Source organism: Adiantum capillus-veneris, chromosome 2, assembly GCF_014529385.1.
Source record: "Adiantum capillus-veneris isolate H3 chromosome 2, ASM1452938v2, whole genome shotgun sequence".
Taxonomy (NCBI): domain Eukaryota; kingdom Viridiplantae; phylum Streptophyta; class Polypodiopsida; order Polypodiales; family Pteridaceae; genus Adiantum; species Adiantum capillus-veneris.
In genome coordinates, this window is record NC_140932.1 from 8,226,303 (window position 1) to 8,235,945 (window position 9,643).

At 42.0% G+C, this 9,643-nt stretch overlaps 1 pseudogene; it reads left to right on the forward strand.

Annotated features, from left to right (window-relative positions):
- Positions 1–1,069: 1,069 nt before the first annotated feature.
- Positions 1,070–1,651, forward strand: LOC147462343 (secreted RxLR effector protein 161 pseudogene; annotated as a pseudogene).
- The last annotated feature ends 7,992 nt before the right edge of the window (positions 1,652–9,643 follow it).

The following is a 9,643-nucleotide window of genomic DNA, read 5'->3' on the forward strand; positions in this document are numbered from 1 at the left end:
TCTCATCAAATGAAGAAATAACTCACCATGTGCCAGACCAAAGTTAGGTAAAAAATCAAGAGGAGGAGTTGTCTGATGATGACTCAAATAAATCTAACCAACCTGTTGCAGCATCACAGGAAAAGACACTACCAAAGTGGGCTCAACAGCTTTTTGACGCTCGAAACCCTCAAGTTCACAATCCTCGTGGAGAGGAGGGGGGTTTGCGACGGTCAAAGAGAATAGAGGAGCAAAGGAGAGCCTCCGAACACATCGTCAACATGGCTCTCATGACAGAAATTGTGGGCTTTGTGAAGGAGCCAGCCGCCGTCGACGAGGCCATGATCCAAAATGGAAGGAAGCAATGCAGTTTGAATACGACAGCATCATAAAGAATGACACTTGGGAAGTAGTGGATCGGCCTCCAAAGAAAAAAGTCATTGGCACAAAATGGGTGTACAAGCTCAAACATAAAGCTGATGGCTCTTTGCAAAAGTACAAAGCCAGGTTAGTAGCACAAGGATTCTCTCAAGTAGAAGGGTTTGATGTTAGTGACACCTTCGCTCCCACAGCTCGAATGACAACTATTCGTCTTGTGCTTGCTCTTGCTGCTATCTATTTATGGGTTGTTTACCAAATGGATGTCGTGTCTGCATTTTTGAATGGAATTCTCAAGGAGGAGGTGTATATTGAGCAACCACCAGGGTTTGAGACACCCCATTCAAAACAGAAGGTTTGCAAATTGAAGAAGGCTTTATATGGCCTGAAACAGTCTCCAAGAGCATGGTATGTCAGAACTGATAAGTTTTTTAAAAAACTTGGCTTTAGAAGAAGTGCTTCTGAAGCGAATTTATATGTACTTAGAGAGAATGGAAAACAAGTCATTATTATCTTGTATGTTGATGACTTGATAATCATAGGTGATCACAAAGAGCTCATCCAACAAACTCGTGAGAGTTTGAGTTCTGAATTCGAAATGATAGACTTAGGTTTGTTGCATTATTGTTTGGGGATTGAGGTTTGGCAATCCTCAAAAGGCATCTTCATCTCTCAACAAAAGTATGCAACAGAGATCCTAAAAGCTTTTGGCATGATAGATTGCAAACCTGTGAGCACTCCAATGGAGGTAAATGCAAAACTCTCCATGGAAGATTCTTCTCCCTTAGTCGACATTAAAAAATACAGAAAATTTGTGGGAAGCTTAATTTTCTTGTGCAACACTAGACCGGATACTTCTTTTACAGTAGGTGTTTTAAGCAGGTTTTCCAACCAACCAAGAGAATCTCATTGGAAGGCAGGTATGCGAGTTCTTAAGTACATCAAAGGTACTTTAAGCCATGGCATTTCCTATGGCATTGGCACAAATACTCTTAGTGGGTATTGTGACTCTGATTGGGCAGGAGATTGTGACTCAAGAAAGTCAGTTTCTGGATTTTGTTTCTCACTTGGTTCTGGAGTGTTTTCTTGGATCAGCAAGAAGCAGCCAACCATCGCTCTTTCTTCAACGGAAGCAGAGTATAAAGCTGCTTGTTTTGCAGCTTGTGAAGCAGTTTGGCTAAGGCGAGTCCTCATGGACTTAGGTGTTTCTCTTCATTCAGCAACAACACTTCAATGCGACAACCAGAGTTGCATGGCGATTGCATGTCTTCCATGCAGGCACAAAGCATATTGAGGTTCAATATCATTATGTTCGAGAGCTAATTGAGGATGAAATTGTAGAGCTAGAGTATTGTCCTACTGAAGATAATTGTGCAGATATCTTCACCAAAGCTCTAGGGAAAGACCAGCTACTTCGACATCTTCATCAACTTGGAGTTGGCACACAGCCAACATAGAGCATCTTCGGGTGTTCATGAGGGGGGGTGTTGGTATACTTGCAATGCCCACCTCTCTAAGTTTTGCCACCACAATATATGCTGCACAATTTGTAAGGCCCCCAAATGAGAAGAAGCCAATGATGCACATATATTTGGTGGATTCCAGCTATGCATGCTGATGAGATCTCTATTTGTGATCGTGGGTGGTACGGAGCAAATTCAGGGGCAACTTTGGCGGCCTCGAGAGCGAAAGCCCTCGAGACTTTTTTTTTTCCTTCGCCGTAATATTCCTTTTTGCCGGAATATCTTGGCCGGACGACGGCCGGAAGACAATCGGAAAATGGCTGTCCGGTGGCCGGTGGCCGGTGGTCCATGGTCTTTGGTCGGTGGTCGGTGGCCTTTGGCCGGTGGCTGGATTTCTTGGCCGGTGGCCGATTTCTAGGAGGACTTGTCTACCCAAAAGCGGCTCCACATGGGCACATGGGAGAGTCCTACTTGGACTTGGCTATCTAAGGGCGGCTACACATGGGCTTTTAGAGGCTCCCTTACAACTATATAAGGAGGCCTTTTCATGAGTATTTTGGTAGAATGGTGTGCACACTTGACGCACACAGCACATCCTTGTGTAAGGATTATTAGTCCCTTGTATTCACTTGCTCTAGTTGTCTAAATCGCCATCTAAGCTCTACCTTGAGAGTGCATGGGTGGATGACACCATCAATGCCTATAGTGTGCTAATCTAAAGTTTTTGATTTGCCACTAATCTACTTTGCATTGTGTCTCTCTCTACTCTCCTTGCTACTAGATCCTTATTATATTCCGCATTTCTTACACACACATTGTAGGCAATTATATGAGCAAGCAAATGCTAAAAGAATACCATTTTATGGTTCACTCCCATGTATGCCTTATTTTTTTACTATTGAGGATGTATGCGGTGGGCGTGAAAAGTTGGCCACTTGCAAAGCGGGAGATCTTCAAGGTATCAAGCCGGAATATGATCAAATGGACGAGAGATTTTACCCATGAGTGGATGTGTGATATGTTCAACCTTGCACTTCAACATGGTATGCCTTATGATTGGAGTACTAATTGGGTTAAGCCTTTGCATAAAGGAGTGGATGTAAAGAATGTAAACAACTACCGGACTATAATGATTGGATCTTAGTATGGGAAAGTTTTTTGGGTGCATAATGGAGATGAAATTGAGTGATTGGGCTGAAGATAATGACAAGCATGCAAAGGGACAAGCGGGTTTTTATCGATGCCATAGCACCATTGATCATCTTGTCACTCTTTGTGTTCTCATGGAGGAAAGTCGGTTGAAAGGCAAGCGATTATATTGTTGTTTTGTGGACTTTAAGAAAGCCTTTGATATGATTCCACATAACAATTTGTGGAGAAGGATGGAAGAACCCTAAGTGCCAAGTGAGTTTATGCTTGCGATTTCTTGAATCTATGAGAAGGTGATTTGTCAATTGCGCATGGGAAGAGAACTTTCAAAAAAAATTGTAAGCACTATTGGGGTTAAACAAGGATGTCCATTGTCGCCAACTCTCTTTGGTCTATGCATCAATCAATTGGAACAAATGGTACTTGACTTTATGCAAGAAGAAGGCATTGAAGAGGTCACTACTTGCAATGCGGTAATCATGCTTTTGTTGTATGCGGATGATGTAGTGCTTCTAGCACACACTTTAGTCACAAAATCTTATGGTTGTCCTTGAGAATTTTTGCTTGCATAGTGAGATGATTGTGAATGAATCCAAGACAAAGGTTATGCTTGTGAAAACCAACCATAAGGAGAAGCCATGCATTGTGTACAACAATGAGACACTTGGAGTTGTTGAGAGCTTTAAGTACCTTGGCCTTGAGGTTCCGTCCAATCACCAAGTGACATGAATGTGCTATGCGTTGTTTGGAAGCGAGAAAGAGAGCATATTATCCATTTGAGAACATGTGTAATGCGGATAACATCAAGTGTTGGGTTCGCAAGAAGTATCTTTTTAATGCATTGGTGACACCGGTTCTTCTTTATGGAGTTGAAGTGTGGGGCGGGAGCATCTCAAAGTCTACTTGGAAAGAGTTTGAGAATGTCCAAAAGCATTTTCTCACAAACTTTCTCCAAGTGAACACCATATATGCCCCTACTTCTTGAGTCGGGAAAGGGTTATGGAGTACATGATAGAGATGCATCAAAACCCCTCACATTGACTTCCTACAATCGCATGGGAAGCAAGCAAAAAAGTTCAAAAGACGCATAAAAGCAAGATCTTGAGCACGAGATGGATGCAAGACATAAAGAAGTGGTTTTGGAGATGAGATGCATTACACTTGGTACATGATGCTTCAATTGACTCCCAAGTGAATGAAGCTTTTCTACAATGCCAATGTATTACGGCTTGGGAGAAATCCAGTGGGCCATGCTTCATACATTACACCACCCATATTGCCCCAACTACAAAACCATGTTCTTCATTGAAAGAGGAAATCGTACTCAATGTTACATGATTGAGCCTATCCCCTTGTCAGTGATATGCACTATCCCAGCCATTCACCTTAGCTCCCATTTCCTTCGATGCGAGACAGGGCGTTGGGCAATGGAGAAGAGTCAAATCGATTGTGCACATTATGCTCACTGCAAGTTCAAGAGTCTGAGCCACACACTACTAGAGTGCTCAGCTTTTGGTCACATCGAAACTTGCTTCTCTCACATTTTCAGTCATAACTTAGACCTACAGACTTTCCTCTCCCAGCCAAAGTGTGGGCTCTCCATTGCGACTCTCATCACCACAATTTTGGAGCATCGAGAGTCACTCATCAGCCATACATGTACTACATCACATGTAACTTTGGTCCCATAGGTCATATTTGACCTCCGAGGACGATAATAAAATCTCTCTTTCTCTCTCTCTCTCTCTCTCTCTCTCTCTCTCTCTCTCTCTCTCTCTCTCTCTCTCTCTCTCTCTCCTTCTCTTTCTATTTCTATCTCTCTATTTCCCACTCTCCCTATTCTTTCTCTTTCTCTTTCTCTCTCTTTCTATCTATCCCTCTCTTTTCCTCTTCTATCTCTCCCTCTCTATCCCTCTCTCTCTCTCTCTCTCTCTCTACTCGTAAGGTAGGGGACCTTCAAGGTGTCAAGGCTGAAATGATTAAACGGACAAGCAAGAAAACACGATATTGGATAAACGATATGTTTAACCTTGCACTTCAGCATGGGATGCCTCATGATTGGAGTGAAAATTGGATCAAACCTTTACACAAAGGAGGAGATGTAAACAATGTGAACAATTATCACACTATAATGGTTGCTTCTTTGATGGCAAAGTTATTTGGATATATCATGGAAATGAAGATAAGTGAATGGGCTGAAAATAACGGCAAACGTGCGTTAGGCCAAGCAGGTTTTCAAAAGCATCATAGCACTACTAATCACCTTCTCACTCTTTGAGTTCTTATGGAAGTGTTTCGATTGAAAGGAAAAAAGTTGTATTGTTGCTTTGTGGATTTCAAGAAAGCTTTTGACATGGTACCGCAAGGAAATCTTTGGAGACGTATGCAAAGCCTTCAAGTGCCCATAGAATTTATGCATGCAGTCTTTTGCATCTACCAAAAGTGATACATCGACTACGTATGGAAGATGGAATTTCATAATTTTTTGCAAGCACCATTGGTGTCAAACAAAGATGCTCACTTTTCCCAACCCACTTTGGGCTACTCATTGATGAATTGGAATGCATGGTTCTTGATTTTATGCAAACAAGAAGGCATAGAAGAGGTTAAGATTGGAAATGCGGTGATCATGCTTTTGCTTTATGCCGATGATGTAGTGCTCTTGGCACATACCTTAGAAGATGCACAAAATCTTATGAGTGTCTTGGAACGCTTTTGCCTACATAGCGGGCTGATCGTGAAGGTTATGCTTGTAAAGACCCTCAATGATGAAAATCCATGCATTGTATACAACAATGAGCAACTTGAAGTGGTAGATAGCTTCAAGTACCTTGGCTTTGAGATTCCATCCAATCATAGATGGAAGGATTGCGCAATGCGTCGCTTGGAAGCCGGAAAGAGGGCTTATTATGCATTTGAGAACATGTGCAATGATGGAGAGATCAAGTGTTGGGCTCTCAAAAAGTACCTCTTTGACACATTGGTGACCCGGGTGCTTCTTTATGGAGTGGAGGTGTGGGATGGTAGCATCGGAAAGTGGTGTTTTCTCACCAACTTTCTCCAAGTCAAGACACAAACACTCTACATGCTCTTACTTCTTGAGTCCGGATTGCTTCCCATTGAGGTCTTGGGCATGCAAAGGATTGTGGAGTACATGCTTAAGACACAACATAGCCCTTTGTATCGACTTCCTAGAATCGCATATGAAGCAAGTCAAAAGGTCCAAAAGACATGCAAGAGCAAAATACTAGGTTCGGGGTGGATGCTTGATATGAAGAAATGGTTTGGAAGATGGGATGCATGTCACTTGGTCAAGGATTCATCGATTGCCTCCCAAGTTAATGAGGCCTTCTTACAATGCCAATGTCTCACAACTTGGGAGAAATTCAGAGGTTCTTGCTTCAGCCATTACACCACACACATTGCCCCAAACTATAAATCTTTCTTCTTCTCCAAACTCGATAACCGAACCCATCCCTACATCCTTGAGCCCATCCCATAGAGTGCGATCCGCACCATTGCCTCCATTCATCTTAGCTCCCATTCTCTACGCTGCAAGACAAGACGTTGGGGCCCTGGCAAGGAGTCTCATCGACTTTGCACCTTATTTCCTCGTCATTTGTAAGAGAGTGAGTACCACACACTATTTAAGTGCTCAGCTTTTGACCACATTAGGTCCTCTTTCCTCCATATATTCAGCCATGATCTCTCCCTACATACCTTCCTCTCCCAACCACGATGTGAACTCTCTATTGGGACGCTCATTTCAGCCATTTGTGAGCATTGAGGGTCATTTATGACCTCCACTCACACCAAGTGACATGTTCATTTGGTCCCATAGATCAAATTTGACCTCCGAAGATAATAATAGAACTCTCTCTCTCTCTCTCTCTCTCTCTCTCTCTCTCTCTCTCTCTCTCTCTCTCTCTCTCTCTCTCTCTCTCTCTCTCTCTCTCTCTCTCTCTCTCTCTCTCTCTCTCTCTCAGCCTTTTTTTGACCTAGTAGACAGCAATTCACTCTTTTGATCATAACTTCTTCATTTGAACTTTGATTTAGGTGATCTATAATCTTAATCAAAGAGCACAAAGCCCTCTATGCATTGATGTAAAGACAGAATTTTTCTGAGCAATGGAAGGCTTTGCTGTAATAGCATCTCAAAAATGAAAAATCTGTCAAAAACTTTGCGTTTTTGTTGCCGACTTGAAGGCAATGTCTGACAAAACTCGCAAGGGTGGAAAATCCACACTCGCCATGGAGAATGATGCAAAATCTCCAAGGAATTGGATGCTAATCCAATCACATCATCTACAACAACAGAAGCAATGATCATGGCTTACTTGATCTCATTACAAAAAACCAACAAGCAAGGTGAAGAGTTGTGCGCACTTGCAATGGAGACTGGTACTTTAAGAGTTCTTGTTGTGGATAATGAGCACCTCAAGAAGGTTCTTGAAATGAAAACAACACGCTTGGTGCATCTTGAGAATGAAGTTCAAGAATGTAAGCGCTCTCTTGTGGACATGAATGTATTGAAAGAGCACTTGAGCAAACTTGAGAGTGATCATGTATTGAAAGAGGAAACGATAGATACAATATGACATGATGTATGTGAGATGAGAAATGCATCCAAATCATGGGCTGATATATGTAAGGATAATGTGGTTTCTACATCTCCTATCATGCAAGCCATTGTGCAACAAAGAATGTAGAGAATGTGGACACTCAAGAATTGCAAGAACGGAAAAAACGCTCAAAGAACATCGTCATTCATGGAATCAAGGAGGATAGCATGGAAACACCTCAATCTCTTGCGGTTGCTATTGAAGAGTTTTCTGCTACACACTTTGGTATGTCTGGAATCATGGCTTATGGTGCACATCGAGTTGGAAAACAAGGAGTCCCTCGCTCGGGAGAAAGACCTATTGTATGTACCATGGCTGATGAGGTAAAGAGAAAGATCATCCTTGACAATAGTTGGATCTACCTCAAAGGAACGGGTTGTAATGTATATGAGGATCGCACTCTTATGCAACAAAATGTACGTCGCAAAGCATATGAGGAAAGAACCAAGAAGGTCAAGGTGTCATCTCAAGAAGAAAAGTCACTTGAGGAGGATGCAAGTCCACCCAACAAATAGGGACACATGATCTATGAGACCAACTCACGCTTGCGAATAAGCTTTTGGAATTGTAACGGCTATCCATGGAATGCGGGAATTGGCATTGATGAGCTTACCAATGACTTTGATGCGATACTTCTTGTCGGAACATGGGAGCATGATGCACAACGAATTCTTGGATTTGACAAATATGATGTGCATTCTTTGATGTGGAACAAAAATGCAAAGCAACGTAGAGGCCAAGGAGGCGTAGCATGTATGATCAAAAAGGGTTTGAAAGATGTTTCCATTGTCAAAGAAGATAAGTATAAATGCTACTTATGGCTGAAAAGCAGCCCACCCAATGGTCAAGTCATGTTTGTGGTTGGTTGCTACATTCCTCACTACGACTCCAACTTTTATGCTCGTACTCTTATGCAACAAAATCTACGTCGCAAAGCATATGAAGAAAGAACCAAGAAGGTCAAGGTGTCATATCAAGAAGAAAAGTCACTTGAGGAGGATGCAAGTCCACCCAACAAATAGGGACACATGATCTATGAGACCAACTCACCCTTGCGAATAAACTTTTGGAATTGTAACGGCTATCCATGGAATGCAGGAATTGGCATTGATGAGCTTACCAATAACTCCGATGTGATACTTCTTGTCGAAACATGGGAGAATGATGCGCAACGAATTGTTGGATTTGTTAAATATGATGTGCATTCTTTAATGTGGACCAAAAATGCAAAGCAATGTAGAGTCCAAGGAGGCATAGCATGTATGATCAAAAAGGGTTTGAAAGATGTTTCCACTGTCAAAGAAGATAAGTATAAACGCTACTTATGGTTGAAAATCAGCCCATCCAATGGTCAAGTCTTGTTTGTAGTTGGTTGCTACATTCCTCACTATGACTCCAACTTTTATGCTCATACTCTTATGCAACAAAATCTGCGTCGCAAAGCATATGAAGAAAGAACCAAGAAGGTCAAGGTGTCATCTCAAGAAGACAAGTCACTTGAGGAGGATGCAAGTCCGCCCAACAAATAGGGACACATGATCTATGAGACCAACTCACCCTTGCGAATAAGCTTTTGGAATTGTAACGGCTATCCATGGAATGCAGGAATTGGCATTGTGACCTTACCAATAACTCCGATGTGATACTTCTTGTCGAAACATGGGAGAATGATGCGCAACGAATTCTTGGATTTGTTAAATATGATGTGCATTCTTTAATGTGGACCAAAAATGAAAAGCAATGTAGAGTCCAAGGAGGCATAGCATGTATGATCAAAAAGGGTTTGAAATATGTTTCCATTGTCAAAGAAGATAAGTATAAATGCTACTTATGGCTGAAAATCAGCCCATGCAATGGTCAAGTCATGTTTGTGGTTGATTGCTACATTCCTCACTATGACTCCAACTTTTATGCTCGCTTGGATATGGATAGAGATCAGTCCTTTGTTGAACTAGAGGAAGACATTGCTCATTACAAGGACCAAGGTGAAGTCATTGTCTTTGGAGACATGAATGCTCGCACAAATAGGTTACAACACGACACACAACAAGT